The sequence below is a fragment of the Mustelus asterias genome, chromosome 4 (assembly GCF_964213995.1).
Source record: "Mustelus asterias chromosome 4, sMusAst1.hap1.1, whole genome shotgun sequence".
NCBI lineage: Eukaryota > Metazoa > Chordata > Chondrichthyes > Carcharhiniformes > Triakidae > Mustelus > Mustelus asterias.
Genome location: NC_135804.1, coordinates 84,323,422 through 84,345,050, shown reverse-complemented (window position 1 = coordinate 84,345,050; position 21,629 = coordinate 84,323,422). Strand labels below are relative to the sequence as shown.

Genomic DNA, 21,629 nt, shown 5'->3' with positions numbered 1-21,629 from the left:
GGAGTGGAACTGATTTTGGTTTCAAAGGTGGGCAGCATAGATACACTGTGCCTGGAAAGCAATGTGCACATAATTAATGGTACCATTCACCATGGGGAAGCATAAAATGTGTTCTCATCCTTTCCATTTCCCTCTGGCAAGAGTAGAAACTAGTTAGCTCTCATTGGCAGTCTCAGTGAGCTCTCTTAGGTAATTGTGGATGGCAAACTGTGAGATGTTGCAAATATCTCCAAACTCAAGCTTCAAAGGATCCAGACATATGAAAAGCTCATTGCCTGTAGCTGTGATTTTGACTGTGCCAATGTGGTGCTTTGCTCCACTCCGAAGTTGAAGCTGTGGCTAAAGAGGGGGTTGCAAATTTCAACAAGGGAGTCCATACTAAAGTATAGACAACTCGCGCATTGTTCCTCACCAAGGCTTAAGAGAATTGATCTGTGAACACATTGGATGGAAACGTTCTCTTATTGAGCTCATTCGTTCTCCCTCTTCAAGCAGTTTCTCCTGCTCTGTGTGCCCTTTATTCATTCTCCACTATGTTCCAAAGGAGTTCCTTTCCTGTACATGTATGTCTGGGAACTATTACTTTCAGTCTGCAAAACATCCTTCAGCATCGGCCACACCACACCCTGTACACAGCTGTAACTTTAAACATAGAAAGCACAAAACACTTGCAGAATCAAAGCAATATCCAGAGCAAAATCAAGTAATAACTAACCTGCAAGTAGTTAAAGTTAGTTTTAAATTCAGCTTCCTGCTTTCAAATGCTTGGTAGGCTATGCAAGATTAAGGGAGGGTGTAAGTGGAAGCACTGAGCTCCCAAATGCACCCTTGGGCCTGATACCTGGTAACTACACAATGCCAGTTCCTTCACTGTTGGTACATTAATGCATGTAAGCATTGTTGAAGACATCAAATGCCTAACCTATCATGAGCTTGGCTGTCAATACACCTTACACAACATGATGAAACAATGCTATTTTGAAAAGCTGAAATAGGGCTTTTGTCTTTACTAGAGGTTGTATTTATATTTTTCAAGACAGCAACACACTACTTCTATGCAAATTTGAGTGCCACCTTTGTAACAAATTCAAATTAATGGAGCACATCACACCACATTACATGATGCAGCATTCCATCAAGAGTAATTTGAACTTCATTAAATGCATGTCCACTTACTTAAGCACCAGTCCAGGAACACAAGCTGAAGATTACTCACTGCTCAGCCAGACACTTGTGAAGTTACAGCCATGTCTTTCAAATTCATCTGTCACAACTGTGATAAGCTGGTTTCAGTCAGGGCACGGGATGGTTAAGTGTCACACTGAAACAAAGCTAATATGGCTCACTCATCTCACTGCTTTTAAGCAAAATGAATTCAATTTGACCTTACTGCTCTTAAGACAATCCTAGAATTAGATGAGTAGTGTAATGTATGGCTGTTGAAAAGTGCAATAAATCCAGTTTTTAAACTGCATGATTCACATCATTTTTGCATATAGTAATTGGCTAAACAGAGCCTTAAAATTGATGAAAAAAAGTAACCCAGCAAATTTGTTGAAAACCCAACAAAAATACAGCAGTGGCACATCATCATTTGAAGAATGGATTGTGAATAACAAGTGTTAATTTTCAGGATAAATTAACAGTCACATACAGAATGGATTCTCTCTTAAGAACAAGCAACTTCCTCAATTCTTAATTCTGATCAAATGCAAAAACATGAACCTTGTTTTCAACTTGACCCATTTTGTAACCTAAGAATTAGTAAGGTCCCAGAATCGACATATTGAATAATACTTAACCTCTGCAGCTTTAAACGCATCCCTTCTGAGTTGAATCAAAAATAGAACTTGCGCTTGATACTAAAATAAAAGATCCTTATACTCCTTGCAGACACAACACAATGTGGAGTTCAGAGCATATAGTGTACTAAACTCTTGAACTAAAGAAAGCTGTGAGAATGAGTTACCAAGTCCATATTACTAACAATAGAAAGTAGAGTTTCATGTCCACTGTGGTTAGAAATAAAAATATAACCAAACCGAGGAAATCAGTTGTCGAAACGTCCAATCTATACACAACCATGAGCACTTAGCGATTCAAGATGTCAGATTATAATAGAGAAAGATGTTTCATCCAGTAGAATATTATATCTTTTTTACTTTTAAAGTTTAAGCTAATTAAACCAATAATTCTACACTGAAGAGAATCATGCTTAAATCCAAAAATCCTGAAACTAACTTTTTTTAAATTAAAAACTACTGCGGAATAGAAAAATAAGTTGTCCTAATCATACATTAGATCACTCATTCAAAAAGGTTTCACCTCCACAAGGTTTAGATAAAAAGTCTCATTCCCATTGATGTCGTTTATCTGTGGTATTGAGTTCATTGTTTTAATATGGTGTGATTTTCCAATTAAAGCCCAAGTCTTCAAATGAAAAACATTTGGCTTTGCCCTGCAAAATCATATTTGCTCACAGCATATTAGGGAAATGCAAAACTTGAAAATCGGAAAGCCAAGCTATAACTTATTTTTGTTTCATGTCTCTGGGGCCATTTCACCTTCCTGTTATGGTGTTATTAACAGAGCTGTGGTCAATTCACAATGTTCTAAAGCTGACAGATTGACAAAACATGCTAAGCACTGGAGTCCTGCTATACTACATCGTAATTAAAGAGCATACGCTGCTTAAACATCAACTGTAAACCAACTTTATCACACAACAAAGTTTAATACAAACCATCATCTTCAACATGTGAAATTCCCTTCAAGTTTCATGTTACTCAGGATTAAATAATTGTGATTAAAATCAAACAGATAAGAGAACTCATATACAGTTAGTGAAAACAGCAGTTTCTGAGCATTAGCATGGTCTTGGCTACAATTGAGTTTGAGGAAATGCTGTTTTATGTTGAATAACTTTATCACAGCCAATTATTTTTGTTGATTGCGGTCAAAGCTATTAACTATTCAGGGATAAAGTTACTTGCTCTTCTGATTCTACATTAATCCATGCCCACATTTATATGGAAACCGTAACCAAGTGGACTGGATTGTTAATGTGCGTGTTTAGCTCTGTACTGAATGTTATCCAAATTGCAGTAAACAAAGGCATGAACTCTAAAGGAGACAAGGATGTTTCTCTGGAGTACTGGAAAGAGACAGAGAATGGGGTAGTCATTACCTATTGTAGTAGTGAAATGCGACTTCCAAAATTTTCTGGTGTGGATTGGGATTATGGAAGTGAGATGGGAATGCGATCTTGCAATTGAAAGCATTCGGATAGTGGTGGTAAGCTGAACAGACTATTAAGGAGTGATGAATGTGGGAAGTACTGGAAATGGATCTTAATTAAGTGGGAGAGAGTTGCATGATGTCACTGAAAATAGCTGTACATCAGTTTTATGCATGTGAGAAATAACGGAATTGAAAATTGCTCAGCAGAGTAATGGTACATAAGATACTAAGTGACACTAAAATGCATATACATGTAGTATTAGGTGAGAAGATGCACGTTTATTAGGTTTTGACAATCATCACCGCATCATTGTAATAATAATAGTTGTGAAATACAATTCAGTAACAAATAACAATCATGCTCAAACACATCTGTGCACTAGACTTATGTAAGAGGTGGCAGGATCCTTCTAAACTATATTCATTCTTAAACAAAAAATTGAAGTTAATTAGCTGGAATCAAGCTATTAGTTGTTCTAATTCGGGTCAGAAACTCCAAAGCATTTAATGAAGTCCGCCTTATCATTTTAGGGAGGGGTCCTACGCAATCAATTAGGACCCTTGCAAAAGGTTCCTGAAATTCAGGAATGGGTATTAAGGGTGCTGGTTTTGCCACCACTTGAGGTTTCCCTATTACCTGACATGTGACATGACCGGAAAAATTTAACCACATCTTTATGCAGTCCAGGCCAATAAAAATGTTTATGTATTTTAGCTTGAGTTTTCCTTATTCCCAAATGACCTCCTACTGGTAACTCATGTGCTACCTGTAACACCTCCTTTCTATACCCTAACGGCAATACCACTTGATGAACTTCTGCCCACTTTTCATCCACCTGAATATGTAAAAGTCTCCATTTCCACATTACGACATCAATTTTAAAGTAACAACATTCTGGTATACACTCAGATTCCTCTTCTGTGTATGCTTTCTGATGCAACTGTTTTATTACTAGTTCCTCCTTTGCAACTCTGCCAACTTTCCCAAACTAAAAATATCCACCTCATTCTCTACCCATTCTTGTTTTTTTCCAATCATCTGATCAAAAATCGTTTCTGATAATTGAACTTCGACTTTCTTACCTTCGCTCATTGATTTCTCCTCACCTTAACTTGTGACTTTGTGACCTTATTACCACTCAATCAGGAAAAATCCCAGGATATGCATCCTTCAACAACTCAGTTGTTTGATTTTCCACTGGCTTATCAACCACAGTAGGCATCACTCCAACCTGTGATCCAGCTATATTGTTACCCAAGAAAAACCGTATTCCTGGACAAGATAATTTCTCTATTATTCCTACTACCACTTCATTACTCTTCACTGGGCTCCCCAACCTCCTCTTATATAATGGAACACTACTCTTCTCACCCTGAATTCCACATATTACCAGCTTTTCCGGCAATATTCCTTTCAAACTACAAAACTCCTCATCTCTTACCAAAGATTGACTTGCTCCCATAACGCTTAAAATTTTAACTTCTTTACCTGCTCCTCCTGGTACACGAGTAAACTTTACCAACACAAGTAAATTCTTTAAAGAGATCAGGCATCTTCTTATCATTCAACTCCTGGCCAGGCTGTACATTCTTCTGCACCTCTTTCACTTCAACTGGGTTTTTAACAAACCCCACTCATTGGCTTATCCTGTTTTACCATGTCAGTCTTCCCAGTGCTTTTCTTAAACCACCAACCCTTTGCATGGCCTAATTTAATGCAGTGAAAACATCTGAGGCTTTTTATTTCCCTTCCACCCTCCTGTATTTCCATTTTAACCTGAGGTACCTGGTCTTTGTTATCTCCCACAAGACTTCCTTTATCACCTGAGGATTTCTCTGTTTCCCAGTTTCTATCCCTCACAGGCTGAAACTGAAGTTGGAAACCAAACTTTTATTTATGATCGAATTCATAATTATGTGCCATTTCTGCTGCTAACCTCGCAGTTTTAACCCTCTGCTCTTCCACAAGTTCTCTCTATGTCAGGAAGTGAATTTTTAAACTCCTCCAAAATAATCCTTTCTCTAAGAGCTTTGTACGCCTTGTTTATTTTCAAAGCTCTTTTCCACCTATCAAAATTACTCTGTTCAATCCTTTCAAATTCTATGTACATTTGACCAGGTTCTTTCTTTAGATGTCTAAACCATCTGTAGGCTTCTGGCACTAGTTCATATACACCTAAGATGGATTTTTCCACTTCATCATAATTCCCAGATACCTCCTCCAATAGTAATGAAAACACCTCACTAGCGCTACCAACCAACTTTGTTTTAATCAGTAATACACATATGGTCTGTGGCCATTTCATTTGTTTAGCCACTTTCTCAAATGCAATGAAAAAGGCTTTTACATCCTTCTCCTCAAATCTTGGCAATGCTTGGACGTATTTAAATAGATCCCCACCACGCCTTTGACTGCAATGCTATTGTTCTTCTTCATCTTCCTCATCACAATATCCAAACTACTTTTCTCTTTACCTCTGCCAATTTTAACTGACATTCTCTTTTTATTGCCAGTTTCCAAAATTCAAATTCTCTCTTTTTCCCTTGCCTGTAATTCAAGCCGTCTCATTTCCTGTGCTTTTTGTTCCTCCCTTTCTTTGTTTTTTTTTCTGCAGCAATGGCCTCCCTTTCTTTTATTTCAAATACAAGCTGCTTTAATTCTTTTACATGTTCAAGCTATTTCATTTGTAATTGAATTCTAGCCATTTCCAATGAGTCTGACTGTTTCTGGCAATTTTAAATGCTGAGCTATCGCCACAATTATCTCCCCCTTCAGCTAATGTCAAATGTCAATTCCAAAAACTTTGTTTTAGTCACCTTTTGTGTTTATTCCACTCCCAGGAATGTCTTAGCCTCAAACAGCCTTTAATCCACAAGGCACTCCCTATTTAAACCTGAACATAGCACCTGAAAAGAAAACACAAATATGCTCACTACGCACTGTCTTTGAGTCCAATAATCTCAAATCAATCAAGGAATATAGACTTTAATGCCACAAAAGAGTCCCCAATTGTAATAATCCAGGTCAGAAACTCTATGGTGTTTTATGAAGACAGCCAAGATTATAAGTTTTGCACTGTGAATTTTGGCATGGTTAAGCACAAGAGGTTTCGAGGTATGATTCAGTGACCCACTAGGGTGCTTTTATCAACAAAGTTTATTTAAGAATACAGTTAACATATGATAAGACAGTTAGCAATAACTTTTACCAATTACAAAACAAGAAAAAACAATCAAGATATTGTATATACCTTAACAGCTAAATATATTGTTCCAGCCAAACAAACCCCGACAAACACCCTGTCCTAGGTTTAGCACAGCAAATCAGTATGCTCATGCGATGTTGGATTTTGCAGCTCTGCAATACCTGCTGCGAAGTAGTCCTTTAGTTGGAGAATTGAAACTCTGACTTCCCCGTCCTGTGGCTCCCAGCATCCATTGAGGTAGAGATAGAGGCATTGCTTGCCTCTAACTAGCAAACCACCAACAAGATTTTTACTCCAGAAAGGCAAGAAAGACTACTTCCAACTAGCCAGCATAATTTCCAATACCAGGGAGAAAGACAAATACACTGCATCCAGCATGGAGTCTAAACACCTTCTAACTTGCCAAACGAAACTCTTTACAGATGAGAAAGAGTCTCTCCATTTGCTGCAGAAGGTGTTTCTCAATATGGAATGCAAGTGCAACAACTCTGATGAGGACTTATTGAACATTTGTCTTGGATCTCAAGCGAGCAAGGCTGAGCAGTTTTCCATCAGTTCCGGTATGTGAGTAAACACTCTCTGGATGGTCAGAAGGCTCACGGCAGCAGCAGATGGCAGAAGAATATGCCAGAACACAACCTGTTTGACCTCAAGATAGATCTCAAAGTGCTCTAATGTTGCCGCATGTTGTAATGGAAAGAGGAAATTACTGAGCAGTTTCGACAGGTGGCCAATTTCTCCCAGCAGTTTAAATCAACCGCCTTTGCTCTGATTGGATGACTTGGTGAGATCGGGGTAAGCAATATAGGATAATCTACTTTGTTCACGGCATTTTTCTCGCAGCTGCTGGGCTGAGAAGATCATAGAGGATATTGGTCTTGGGCTGACTAGAGATGATAGTTTCCAACGAAATGAAATATGTAGCCATATACATGAATGAATGCGATTGCAGATTTGGGATTAACAATTGCCCCCTTAATTGCATTATTGACGGCCAGTGGACCACAACTCTCTTGGAAGGTTTAATCAACCATGAAATTGATACAAAATGGTAAAAGTCAAAATATCTATGTCTTGTCATACAGATGTCAGAATGTAATCAGAAATATCTCAGAAAATACAAATACTTTGCATGATTTTGTTAAACATACAAATCCCTCCAGAGGCAAGGACCAATTATTTTTCATCAAAATAATGCAACAAACTAAATTAGAAAGAAACAATTTCAGTATTTTGATCGAAAAGACAAGCTGATTTTTGTGTGGATTAAATAAGCACTTCTAGCTATCCTTCAGTGTGCTAACCCCACTGCTGCCCAGTTTCTCTGGAGTAACCATTCTAGTAATTTGATTCTAGGTCAGATGATGCATTGTTCCTTTCTTGGCTAACACAATTTTTGGATTCATGTGAACCAGGAAAGAACAGCTCACATAATGTTGCTGTTAGTTCAGGGGAATGGATTAAATCATGGCAGGTTGCTTCCCACTGGATACGTAAATCGAAATATCTTGATAACTAACCGATTCTATGGTTGATCTCCATAATAAAACTCTAAATTGCAACCTAGTTACTAAAATTGTGAGTGGAAGTTTCGTTAATACAAAACTGGAATCCAGAATTTCCCATTACTCGAGTAAAATGGCAGGGCCATTAGTTACACCACTGTGCAGGTAAGGTTTAAATTTATTTATTAGTGTCACAAATAGGCTTACGTTAACACTGCGATGAAGTTACTGTGAAAAAGATTGATGCAATTCCTTCCTGCTGGAATAGCATTGTTTGTATTTTGGAAAATCTCAGCTGTTAGAAAAGAGTACTAGTCAGTGGAACAGTATTACCTCTGGACAGAGTACAGTATTTTTTATTCTTTCATGGAATGTGAACATTGCTGACAAGACCAACATTTGTTGCCCATTCCTAATTGTCTTTGAGAAGGTGGTGGTGAGCTTGACCTCGTACAGACCATCTGGTATAATACACCCACAGTTCATCACAGAAACATAAATATGCATTTTCCTGTGATGTTTTGTGAAGATAAACTTGTGCAAAATTTATTCAACCCTATTTGCTCATCATTGCCTTCAGTGAATTGATTTGCATTATCAGTTCTTTCTGTCCCACCATGTGTGTTGTTATTGTCTGTTGCCCCATCACCTTCAGCAGGTAACACTGAACACCTTACTGTTTGCTACAATGATGGGGAACGATAGTTCTTGCATTTTTTAATCATTTACTGGATGTGGATGTCATTGACGAGGCCAGCATTTATTGCCCATCCGTAATTGCTGTTGAGAAGGTGGCTTACAAATTTGGTGGAGTATTTTGAGGAAGTGACAAAAACGGTTGACGAAGGAAGGGCCGTGGATGTCGTCTATATGGATTTCAGTAAGGCATTTGACAAAGTCCCTCATGGCAGGTTGGTTAAGAAGGTTAAGGCTCATGGGATACAAGGAGAGGTGGCTAGATGGGTAGAAAACTGGCTTGGCCACAGGAGACAGAGGGTAACAGTCGAAGGGTCTTTTTCCGGCTGGAGGTCTGTGACCAGTGGTGTTCCGCAAGGCTCTGTACTGGGACGTCTGCTATTTGTGATATATATAAATGATTTGGAAGAAGGTGTAACTGGTGTTATCAGCAAGTTTGCGGATGACACGAAGATAGCTGGACTTGTGGATAGCGATAGCACAGTGGCGGCACGGTAGCACAGTGGTTAGCACTGCTGCTTCACAGCTCCAGGGTCCCGGGTTCGATTCCCGGCTCGGGTCACTGTCTGTGTGGAGTTTGCACATTCTCCTCGTGTCTGCGTGGGTTTCCTCCGGGTGCTCCGGTTTCCTCCCACAGTCCAAAGATGTGCGGGTTAGGTTGATTGGCCAGGTTTAAAAAATTGCCCCTTAGAGTCCTGGGATGCGTAGGTTAGAGGGATTAGCGGGTAAAATATGTGGGGGTAGGGCCTGGGTGGGATTGTGGTCGGTGCAGACTCGATGGGCCGAATGGCCTCCTTCTGCACTGTAGGGTTTCTATGATTCTATGAACTGTAAATCCTCCAGTTCTGAAACACCATTGGGACTCAAGGTCAATGTGCTCAGCCAAGATCTGCAGTCTGAAAGGGTAGTACAGGCAAGTTATTCCCCACAATCTCAGCGGGGAGATGCCTCATTGGCTGTTGCTATCACTGCAGTCACTCTTGGTCGCAATCTTTGCATTACACATATCTAAGACACTGGGCCCTTATACCAGCAGAGGCATTCGTACAGATGCTACAGCGTTCTGGTTTCCCTTCTTTTATGAGTTCAGGTGGAATAGCATCAGCACCTGGAACTCTATCCATGGCAAGTGTTAAGGGCATGGCTGATGATTGATACAGTAAGAAGTTTAACAACACCAGGTTAAAGTCCAACAGGTTTATTTGGTAGCAAAAGCCACACAAGCTTTCGGAGCTCCAAGCCCCTTCTTCAGGTGAGTGGGCTTGGAGGGCTTGGAGGGTCAGCAAAGGGGCTTGGAGCTCCGAAAGCTTGTGTGGCTTTTGCTACCAAATAAACCTGTTGGACTTTAACCTGGTGTTGTTAAACTTCTTACTGTGTTTACCCCAGTCCAACGCCGGCATCTCCACATGATGATTGATGCCAGGTTGCTCAAATCCCAGAAGGGAAACTTGAAATAATAACCTCAACTGTACTTTCCAATTTGTATTGAGCGGAGAGATTTGAAATCCAAAGAATGATGTCCCTGACTCTGTGACGATTCTAATAAAGTAAATGTTTGAGAAATAGAAAAAGAACAATCCTGCAAGGTGAGGGCTGAGGCCGAGGGGGGCGGAGAGGGCGGGGCCAAGGGGGTCGGTGTGCAAATAAATAAGGGAAAAACTCACCAATCATTAGTGCAAGTGTTGGAAGTTTTAACAAGATTGCAGCTCAGCGCTTCAATAGCGGCACCTTTTGAAACCCGGATCAGCAGTTCAAACTTGGCGCTCTTCCAGCGCGCATGTTCACGTGTCGGGACATCCGAATTGTGCCGATGGGCATGTGCGCCGCACAATCGGCTTAAACCGGGATTCAGGTCAGAAGTTACGGGCAAAAAGTTTGACACAGTATCAATACTTCAAAACAGTTCCAAACAACTTTAAACTCAACTACCTTCAGGGCTAACGCTCCCCAAACTGTGCCACAACACTTGATAGATTTTAAGACCAAGAAAAATCCAGTAACTGACAACACAGTCTCTCTTGGGACTGCTTCCAATGTAAACTAGCAGCTTGCTTTTCAAATCAATCTTTCTTCGCACAAACTGCTTGGAGTTGCAGAGAAAGGGAGAAAATAGGTGCAGGAGGAGGTCATTCGACCCTACTATGCCATTCATTAGGATCATGGCTGGTCTTTCAAATCAATAGCCTGATCCTATCTTCACACCCCCCACCCCGCCATATCCTTTGACCCTCCTTTGCTCAAAGTTATTCCTGCGGTTAGCTGAAATCTGATATAAAACCTCCCTGCCAAGGGTTCAACATCTCCTTAAATATTTTTTTCCTTTGAACTTTCTCTCATCTGACCTAACTTCTTTAGAATAGCACTCTACCAGTCTTAATTACCTTCATAGTTTAGTTTTTGAACTTTAAAAGCAAACTCATGTTATCCACCTTCTCTCTGGACATCTTTCCTTCACACCTTGTATCTCTTCTGATGAATCCTTAACAACTATTCAAATTTATTCATGTTCTGCCCCCATTATTGCTATATTGCCTGAGGTAAACATCTGTTTGAATGTTGCCAGGCTCATTAACATGTCAAATGCATCTGTTGCATCAGGTTCTGTCCCTGCTTTAATTATCTTACATATTCCCATAGTTTAAAATACATAACCAGAATATCACCAGAAGAAAAAAAATAAAGTTTCTTGGACTTCCCTGAGGTTTTCATGACACAAGTGAGTCAATAATTTTTCTAATCTCCACCACTGTGCGTTTGATATCCGGCTCTGTCATGCCAGACTGGCTTTCCAAGATGTCTCAGCTTCCTGGGTGACTGTGTTCTCCCTAAATCATAGAAATCATAGAAACCCTACAGTACAGAAAGAGGCCATTCGGCCCATCGAGTCTGCACCAACCACTATCCCACCCAGGCCCTACCCCCATATCCCTACATATTTTACCCACTAATCCCTCTAACCTATGCATCTCAGGACAATAAGGGGCAATTTTAGCATAGCCAATGAACCTAATCCGCACATCTTTGGACTATGGGAGGAAACCAGAGCACCCGGAGGAAACCCACGCAGACACGAGGAGAATGTGCAAACTCCACACAGACAGTGACTCAAGCCAGGAATCGAACCCAGGTCCCTGGAGCTGTGAAGCAGCAGTGCTAACCACTGTGCTACCAAAATACAATTCAAGATAATGGTCCGTCCATCCATCCTGTTTGTTGCAGTTGGTGATGACTTCTCTTGCCTTAGCAAGAGAAGTCATCTTTTCAATGGAGCAATTTTCTTTGCTGATGGGCCTGTTGTCTTTTAGATCCTTTCATCCATGCCCCTAGCATTCCCTGTGTTGAAGGACATCTGGATATTCTGGCAAATTTGTAACCAGTAACTGGCAAATCACCACGCACTCCATTGAACTTTACTTCAAACCACACTTAGCACATTCATTCTTGTCTCAGTTAGATCTCTTGTAATTAATAACAACAAACTGCTTGGCTTCAATGAGATTCCATTGCAGTAATATTAGCCTCAAACCATTCTGCATTTTCCACTTTTGCTTCCCACATGTTGTGAGTATGGTATTGTAGATGGTGTCTCAAAGTACGTTCCATTTTGCTCTGCACTTTGTGTAAGAATGCCACTGAACATCTGATCAATTGAGCCTCAGAACTTGTTTTTTTTAAAACCTTGGTAGGCAGCATGACTGAAGTTGATACAAGGATGGCTTTTCTGCTTGGAATGAAAAAAAGCTTCAAAGGTTGCATTGTAACTCTTGGGCACACCAGGGAGTGATCTGAATCACAGTCAACACTATGATCGCTGCATGAGTTCAGAGTGTTGCTCAGAGATGTTCTGGTAATGATCAGATGCAGCTTGTGCCAATGTTCTGATCTTGGATGTCTCCAGGATACCTAGTGGTATAATTTGTTCTCAAAGGTGTTTGTTACACAAAATCCATGGTACAGCAAAGCTGAAGTACTGTCTGTTATCATTTATCTTTCAATGCCATGATGTCCAGGGCTGGACAGCCATACCCAAAATAACAGATGGTGTTGAAATGGTGTCGGTAAAAAGGTTGTGACTGAGGGATTCTACTAATAGTGTCAAGAGCCTCAATCATTTCTATATTGGAGAACAGTAATGATGCATGGATACTCATTAGGTAAACTGGCTCTGCTTCAATTGAAAGCAAGATGGAGAGAACCCATGCAGAATCATATGGGGGGGGGGGGGAAATCGAAGCCTATACCTTGCATGCTTCCTCTGAACGTGTAATTTTTTTTCAGTCATCCACTCTAGGCAATCCTTTTAAGGAAGGTATGTTCAGCCTAAAATGTTCCATGTCAATTACTATTGTCTTCCCCACATTATTGACTGACTGCAAATTATCTGTCAATCCCAGGCCCATCGTCCTGATGTTCCAGCTTGCCAACTAAAGAGTTGGCAAAATCTCTTTTGTTTCCTGGTGTGCAATGGATTCCATCCACTTGTTCAGCATGAATTCAAGAATTTACAATGCAGAAGCTGCAACTAAATATGCATCATTTCTGCATTTTAATTACACAATGAGAATAGGAATAATTTGCTTTCCTAGGATAAACCACCACCTGATGACCATTTTCCTGAAAATAAAATGTTAAACATCCTTCAATTCTTAACATGACCACGGGTACAGTTATGCACCATGAAAGTGGTAATAGGGAGATATATAATAAAAACAAGTTTAAATAAAAAAATTTAAAACCCAAATTAAAAACTAATTAAATAAAATAGAGATGGAGGGTCAGGTGATGTGTCAGTTCATGCATGATGTGGGAGCTGGTGGACCCTATTGTGGTTCCCAGTGAGCACATCTGTACTAAGTGTTGGTTGCTCGAGGAACTCTGGCTCAGAGTGGATGACCTGGATTCTGAGCTTTGCACGCTGCGACACATCAGGGAGAGGGGAGATACCTGGACACTGTGTTCCAGGAGGCAGTCACACCCCTTAGATTAAATCCCTTGAATTTGGCCAGTGGTCAGGGACAGGAAGGTGTGGCTGTGAGTGAGGCAGGTAGGGGGACCCAGGAGGTAAGGTTGCAGGAGCCTCAGTCCCTGGACTTGTCCAATAGGTTCAAGATTCTTTCTCCCTATGTGGATGGAAATGGATATTGCAGAGATGATGAGCAAACTGACCACGGCACCGTGGTACAGGGAGCCATTCAAGTGGGCGGGGGGAGAAAAAAAAATGTAATCGCAATTGGGGATAGCATAATTAGGGGCACTGACACTGTTCTCTGTAACTAGGATCGAAAATCCCAAAGGCTGTGTTGCCTGCCTGGTGCTCGGGTTCAGAATATTTCATCTGGGCTGCACAGGAACTTGGAGTGGGAGGGGAAAGATCCAGTTGTCGTGGTCCACGTAGGTACCAATGACATAGGTAGAACAGGAACAGAGGTTCTGCTAAGGGAATATGAAAAGCTGGGAGCTAAATTAAAAAGCAGAACCAAAAAGGTAATAATCTCTGGATTACTACCTGAGCCACGAGTTAATTGGCACAGGGTCAATAAGATTAAGGAGGTAAATCCGTGGCTCAAAGATTGGCGTGGGAGCAATAGGTTTGAATTCATGGGACATTGGCACCAGTACTGGGAAAGAGGGGACGTGTTCCGACGGGACAGTCTTCATCGAAATCATGTTAGGACTAGAGTCCTGGCAAATCGTACAACTAGGGCTGTAGATCGGGCTTTAGTTTCAAGACCAGGTAATAGAACAGAGAGTATAGAAGGTGGCAGGAATCTAACCTCAGGCAGAGCAAAAAAGGTGACAAGTATGAGAAGGGAGGTGGTCCATGCAGGACTGAGGGTGTTGTGCCAAAATGCACGCAGTATACGGAACAAGGTAAATGAACTTGTTGCGCACATTGAAATTGGTCGGTACGATGTCGTGGGCATCACAAGAGACGTGGCTGCAAGGAGATCAGGGCTGGGATCTAAATATCCAATGATATGTGTCCTATCAAAAGATGGGAAAAGGGAACTGGGTTGCATTGTTAGTAAGGAATGAAGTTAAATCGATAGCATGAAGTGATATAGGATAAGATGGGTAGAGTTGAGGAATCGCAAAGGTAAATAGACCCTGATGGGAGTTACATACAGGCCCCCTGTAGTAGTCACGATGTGGGGCAGAAAATAAATCAGGAGATAGAAAAGGCATACTAAAAAGGCAACATTACAATAATCATGGGGGACTTCAATATGCAAGTAGACTGGGAAACCAGTAGGTAGTAGATCCCAAGAAAAGGAAATTGTGGAATGTCTCGGAGATGATTTTTTTGGAGCAGCTTGTGACAGAGCCTACTAGGGAACAGGCAATTCTAGATTTGGTGATGGGTAATGAGCTAGACTTGATTAGGGAACTTAAGGTGAAGGAACCCTTAGGGAGCAGTGACCACAATATGATAGAATTTACCCTGCAGTTTGAGGAGAGAAGCTGGAATCAGATGTAATGGTATTACAATTAGATAAAGGTAACTACAAAGACATTAGGGAGGAGCTGGTCAGAATTGATTGGAAAAGGAGCCTAGCAGGGAACAGCAATGGCAGGAGTTTTTGGGGATTATTCGGGAGGCACAACAGAAATTCATCCCAAGGAGGAGAAAAGATGCTAAGGGGAGGACGAGGCATCCATGGCTGATGAGAGAAGTCAAGGACAGCATAAAAGCAAATGAAAAAGCATACAAAGTGGCGAGGATTAGTGGGAAGCCAAAGGATTGGGAAGCCTTTAAAAGCAAGCAGAGGACAATTATAAAAGCAATAAGGGGGGGGGGGGAGAAGAGAAGAGAAAATATGAGTGTAAGCTAGCTAGTAATATGAAAGAAGATAGGAAGAGTTTTTTCAAAACATAAAAGGCAAAAGAGGCAAAAATAGACATTGGACTACTGGAAAATGAGGCTGGAGAAGTAATAATTGGAAACAAAGAAATGGCAGAGGAACTGAATAATTACTTTGCATCAGTCTTCACGGTGGAAGACACCAGTGGGATGCCAGAGCTCCAGGAGAATCGGGGGCACAGGTGAGTGTAGTGGCCATCACTAAGAAGGTTCTGAGGAAACTGCAAGGTCGGAAGGTTCCCTTCCAGTTGGGGAACGCTTCAGCAGTCACGGGCATTCGGCCTCTGATCTTGGGGTAAGCGTTCTCCAAGGTGGCCTTCACGACACACAACAACGCAGAATCGCTGAGCAGAAACTGATAGCCAAGTTCCGCACACATGAGGACGGCCTCAATCAGGATCTTGGGTTCATGTCACACTATCTGTAACCCCCACGACTTGCCTGGGCTTGCAAAATCTCACTAACTGTCCTGGCTGGAGACAATACCCACTCTTTAACTTGTGCTTGGCCCTCTCTCCACTCACATTTGTCTGTACCTTTAAGACTTGATTACCTGTCAAGACTCGCATTCCAACCATTATCTTGTAAATTGAGTTTGTGTCTGTATATGCCCTGTTTGTGAACACAAGTCTTCACTCACCTGATGAAGGAACAGCGCTCCGAAAGCTTGTGCTGCCAAATAAACACTTTAACCTGGTGTTGCGAGACTTCTTAAGGCACGGAGGGTCCCAGAGGACTGGAAAGTAGCTAATGTAACACCCCGTTTAAGAAGAGAGGGTGGCAGCAGACAGGAAATTATAGTCCAGTTAGCCTGACTTCAGTCATTGGCAAGATTTTAATGTCCATTATTAAAGCTGAGACCGCAGAGTACTTGGAAGTGCATGATAAAGTAGGACTGAGTCAGCATGGCTTCGTCAAGGGGAGTCATGTCTGACAAATCTGTTAGAGTTCTTTGAGGAGCTAACAATGAAATTAGATAAAGGAGAGCCAGTGGACATGATTTATTTAGATTTTCAGAAGACCTTTGACAAGGTGCCGCATAGGAGATTATTAATTAGTTAAGAGCCCATGGTGTTAAAGGTAAGATCCTGACATGGATGAGGATTGGCAGAAGGCAGAGAGTGGGGATAAAGGGGTCTTTTTCAGGATGGCAGCCGGTGATTAGAGGTGTGCCTCAGGGGTCGGTGCTGGGATTACAACTTTTCACAATATACATTAACAATTTGGAAGGAGGAACTGAAGGCACTGTTGCTAAATTTGCAGATGATACAAAGATATGTAGAGGGACAGGTAGTATTGAGGAAGCAGGGGGGCTGCAGAAGGACTTGGACAGGTTAGGAGAGTGGACAAAGAGGTGGCAGATGGAATACAATGTGGAAAAGTGAGAGGTTTTGCACTTTGGAAGGAGGAATGGAGGCATACACTATTTTCTAAATGGGAAAATGCTTAGGAAATCAGAAACACAAAGGGACTTGGGAGTCATTGTTCAAGATTCTCTTAAGGTTAGTGTGCAGGTTCATTCAGCAGTTAGGAAGGCAAATGCAATGTTAGCATTCATGTCGAGAGGGCTAGAATACAGAGCAGGTTTGTACTTCAGAGGTTGTATAAGGCTCTGGTTAGACCCCATTTGGAGGATTGTGAGCAGTTTTGGGCCCCATATTTAAGGATGGATGTGCTGGCCTTGGAAAGGGTCCAGAGGAGGTTCACAAGAATGATCCCTGGAATGAAGAGCTTGTCATATGAGGAACGGTTGAGGACTCTGGGCCTGTATTCGTTGGAGTTTAGAAGGATGAGGGAGGATCTTATTGAAACCTGCAGGATACTGCGAGGCCTGGATAGAATGGATGTGGAGAGGTTGTTTCCACTAGGAAAAACTAGAACCAGAGGGCACAAGCTCAGGATAAAGGGATGATCTTTTAAAACAGAGATGAGGAAGAATTTCTTGAGGCAGAGAGTGGTGAATCTGTGGAACTCTTTGTCGCAGAAGGCTGTGGAAGCCAGGTCATGGAGTGTCTTTAAGAAAGAGATAGATAGGTTCTTGATTAATAAGGGGATCAGGGGTTATGGGGAAAAGGCAGGAGAATGGGGATGAGAAAAATATCAGCCATGATTGAATGGCGGAGCAGACTTGATGGGCCCGAGTGGCCTAATTCTGCTCCTATTTCTTATGGTTTTATAAAGTATGGCTACCACAATTCACATTGCCAACCTTTCCATAGCCCAATTGCTTTATTTTATCCAAAAAGAGTAAATGAAAAATGTTTTGTTCAGCATTGTATGATCTAGAATGAATTGGCTATAAGAGTGGTGGAATTAGATGTATACTTGAAAAGGAAAATAAATTCAGGGCTATGGGGAAAAAGGTGTTTCTTTATATATTAGTTTATGGGATGTGGGTATCACGAGCCAGCATTTATTACCCATCCTTAACTGCCCTCGAGGGGGTGGTGGTGAGCTGCCTTCTTGTTCCTGCAGTCCCTACAGTGTAGGTCATGTGGTCCTTTTGGTGTGAGACTAATTGGATAACTCCTTCAAAAAGCCAGCAAATACAGTGAACCAAATTATGCTGAGCCAATTCAACAAAAAGACTTTGATAATGGCTGTTGAGGTTAAGAATTGAGATTTGGATTAAAACAGAAACCGTAACCCAGTTAACCAATGTTCTCCCATCCAGTGATGAGCACCCTACCTACAATCCCATTAGAAACACTGAATTGTTGGCTGACATGCAGGAATTTAGCATGTAGGAGTCAAAAGAAACCCTCCACTCAAAGGTCTGTCATTGCTACCTGTGCATTCCTGATAAAACTGAAGCCTTGATGAAGTATTAACAGTAAATTAATTGTGATACATCTTGTGATGCTACTGTGTCTTTAAGAAAAGTGTTTTAAGCATGTTCTTTGCAGTTTGTAAGCAACCTTGGTCTTTTTGGTTATGGGCCCAAGCTGTCTGAGCCGATATCCTTTTATTGTTGCTAGAGCCAAATAGGTTTTTTGTTTATTTTTAATTTGGGCCTAATGCAATGTTCTGGAGTTATACAACCCTTCTGAATTGTTGGGAGAAGAATGTTTGAATAGGTCAGGTGCTTTTGGACAGTTTTTTTCAATAGTGAAATCCAGAGATCTTTACTTTCAGTTATAGTTAGAAGCTGTTAGGACTCCAGACTGCAAGCATATTTCTGTGTCTCTCCCTGGTATTGGAAATTTAACTCTTGGTGGCTGGCTAGCTAGTAACTAGAAGCAAGGAGTGCCTCTGTCCCTTAAAGTGGTTTACTGGCTAAAAGCTAGAGGCCAGCAGTGGTTCTCTCTCTACTTCAAGGTGTGCTGGGAGTTCCAGGACGAGGAAGTCAGAGTTTCAATTCCCCATCCAAAGGCCTAAGTCCAGCAGGTATGGCAAAGCTGCAAGATCCATTATCACGTGATCATACGTGCTTTGCGTTAAGCCTGGAACTGAGGTGCATGTTTGTAAGAATACTAGTGTTGGAACAGCATTTTTAGCTATTAATTTATATACAATATCAGGATTTTTTTTCTTGCTGGTAATTTGTAAAAAGTATTGCTAATTGTCTTAATGTTAACTGTATTCTTAAATAAACTTTGTTTAATAAAAGCTAGTGGGTCATTTGAATCATACCTGGAGTGAAACATCTCATGCTTACCTATGCCAAAATTCAAAGTGCAAAACTTATAATCTCGGCTGATTTCATAAAACACCTTGGAGTTTCTGACCTGGATTATAACAATCTGAACAGTGTTTTCAACTTGTGTCGTTTACCAACAGCTTTTGAAAATCTGTACACATTACTTCACATCCAATTACACTTGAGAGTTATCCATAAAACATAAAAATATACTAGGGGAGTATCTGAAAGCTAACAAAGCTGTGCTAAATCCACGTCAACAGTCAAGTTTTCTTTTGAATGTTCACTGATATTAGCTAAGGTTCTGTCAAAATGCATGGTTTCATGTGGAATACTCAATACTGACCTTTCAGGCACAGCCCTTCATCTGATTTACTGAGCAATTTCAATATTTTCTGGTTTTGTTTGAAGTCTGGAATTTTCTTCAACAACTTTCTTAGTGCACAGCAACAAAATGCAATATCACTACTTGTTATTCTGGCAACAGTGAAAAGGGTTATTTTCTGCTAGCCATATATCAAAGTTTTCAAAGGACACACATTCTCTTTAGTATATACTTTCAAGAGATGAAGTCTACACAATTACACTGTTTTGTTCACTGACTAGTATGTTTTCCTTGTTGCTCCACATCAAGAAATATTTTCTACAATAATAGTACGTTTTCCCTTCAGAAACTGGGGAGGGGGAGGCATTCCCAGCACCATGTCATTATTTGTAGAGAGTCCCCTAGGAATATGCTTGTATGGACATATGTTCATATATGTCATCATTTGATGTAGGTTGAGGAACAGAGAAAGAAATAAAAACTAATGCTGCGCAGTTAGCCAGTGGACTGGATTTTGCGATCTGGAGCAAAGCACTTCTGTTGACCTTGAAGAAATTTGTCCACAAAGACTTGGTGATCTCTGTGGTGTGGTTTCCCCTTTCCTGATGGCAATTCAAATCCGACACCAAGTCAAGGGAATATCTTCATGTGCAGCAGAAGTAACATTAGCCAATCACACTCCACAGAAGTTAACAGCATCTAATATTCCTCACTTTTAAATTTTGAGATAGAAAAATAGATAAACTAGAAACTTGAAAAAAAATACAGATTTTTTTTTAAATGGCTAAGTTTGACATTCCATAAATGTAAAATATCCTATACAGGGCCAATGATGTATTTACCAATAAATATGTAGTTAGAAACCCAACCACACCTCAATCAACAAGGTGCAACATTTTCAAATGTTTTTGCAGTGAGACTAACAGTATTCTAGGCAACATTCAGGTTTGATATTAGGGCTAAGTGGCAAGTAACATTCTTGCCACATAAGTGTCAAATAATGACCATCCTCCCCTAACATTCAATGGCATTGCAATCTCAATCAACATCCTGCAAGCAACACTGGCCAGAAATTGAACTGGGCTAGCCATATAAACAAACATTCCAGCCACAAGAGTAGGTCAGGGGCTTGGAACTCTGTGGCAAGTAGCTCACCTGCTGATTCCCCAAGGCCTGTCCACCATCTAAAAGGCACAATTCAGGAATGTGATGGAATACTCTTCATTTGCCTGGATAAGTCCAGCTCCAACAATATCCAAAAGAGCCTGCTTGATCAGAAGCCCATCCACTAACTTAAACATTAATTTCCTCCAACAGTTACACACAATGGCATGCAATGTACCCCATCTACAAGATGTACTGCAACAAATTCACCAACCTCCTTTTGGCAGCACCTTCCAAACCTCCACCACCTAGAAGGAGAGCAGCTGAAGAGACTGTGGAACAAGGAAAGCCTTGCACAGATGGTGAACATGTACAAAAATATTTTACCAAAGACTTAAAACAGCTGTGCAGAGATTTTAAAAACTAAAACAGAATTCAGAGAGAAAGAGAAACCCTACAGTACAGAAAGAGGCCATTCGGCCCATCGAGTCTGCACCGACCACAATCCTACCCCCATATCCCTACATATTTTACCCACGAATCCCTCTAATCTACGCATCCCAGGACACTAAGGGGCAATTTTAACATGGCCAATCAACCTAACCCGCACATCTTTGGACTGTGGGAGGAAACCGGAGCACCCGGAGGAAACCCACGCAGAACTAGGAGAATGTGCAAACTCCACACAGACAGTGACCCAAGCCGGGAATCGAACCCAGGCCCCTGGAGCTGTGAAGCAGCAGTGCTAACCACTGTGCTACCGTGCCACCCTATTATTATTCAAAAAATAATTCAAAAAAATTATTCAAAAAATGTAAAGGTATTTCTTGTTCTGCGAAGACTATGACGAACAGAATAGCAAAAATAGTCAGACTTCACCAGGCAGAAAGTTAATGATACAACTTCAGTTCCAGTGTGAACAAGACATCATCCTGTCCAGAATTCAAATAATTGCCCTGAGAAATGAAGCATCGGAAATCGCAATAAAGATGTTTTTATTTATTTTAAGGAAAGAGACAATGCAAATTAAACGTCCTGTTCTGTTTCTAAC

At 41.0% G+C, this 21,629-nt stretch overlaps 1 protein-coding gene across 4 annotated transcripts in view; it reads right to left on the bottom strand.

Moving 5' to 3' along the window:
* The window catches only part of LOC144492822 (ribosomal protein S6 kinase alpha-6), a 138,155-nt gene that overhangs the window by 77,164 nt on the left and 39,362 nt on the right, over positions 1–21,629 (bottom strand). The gene's annotated exons all lie outside the window — the stretch shown is intronic.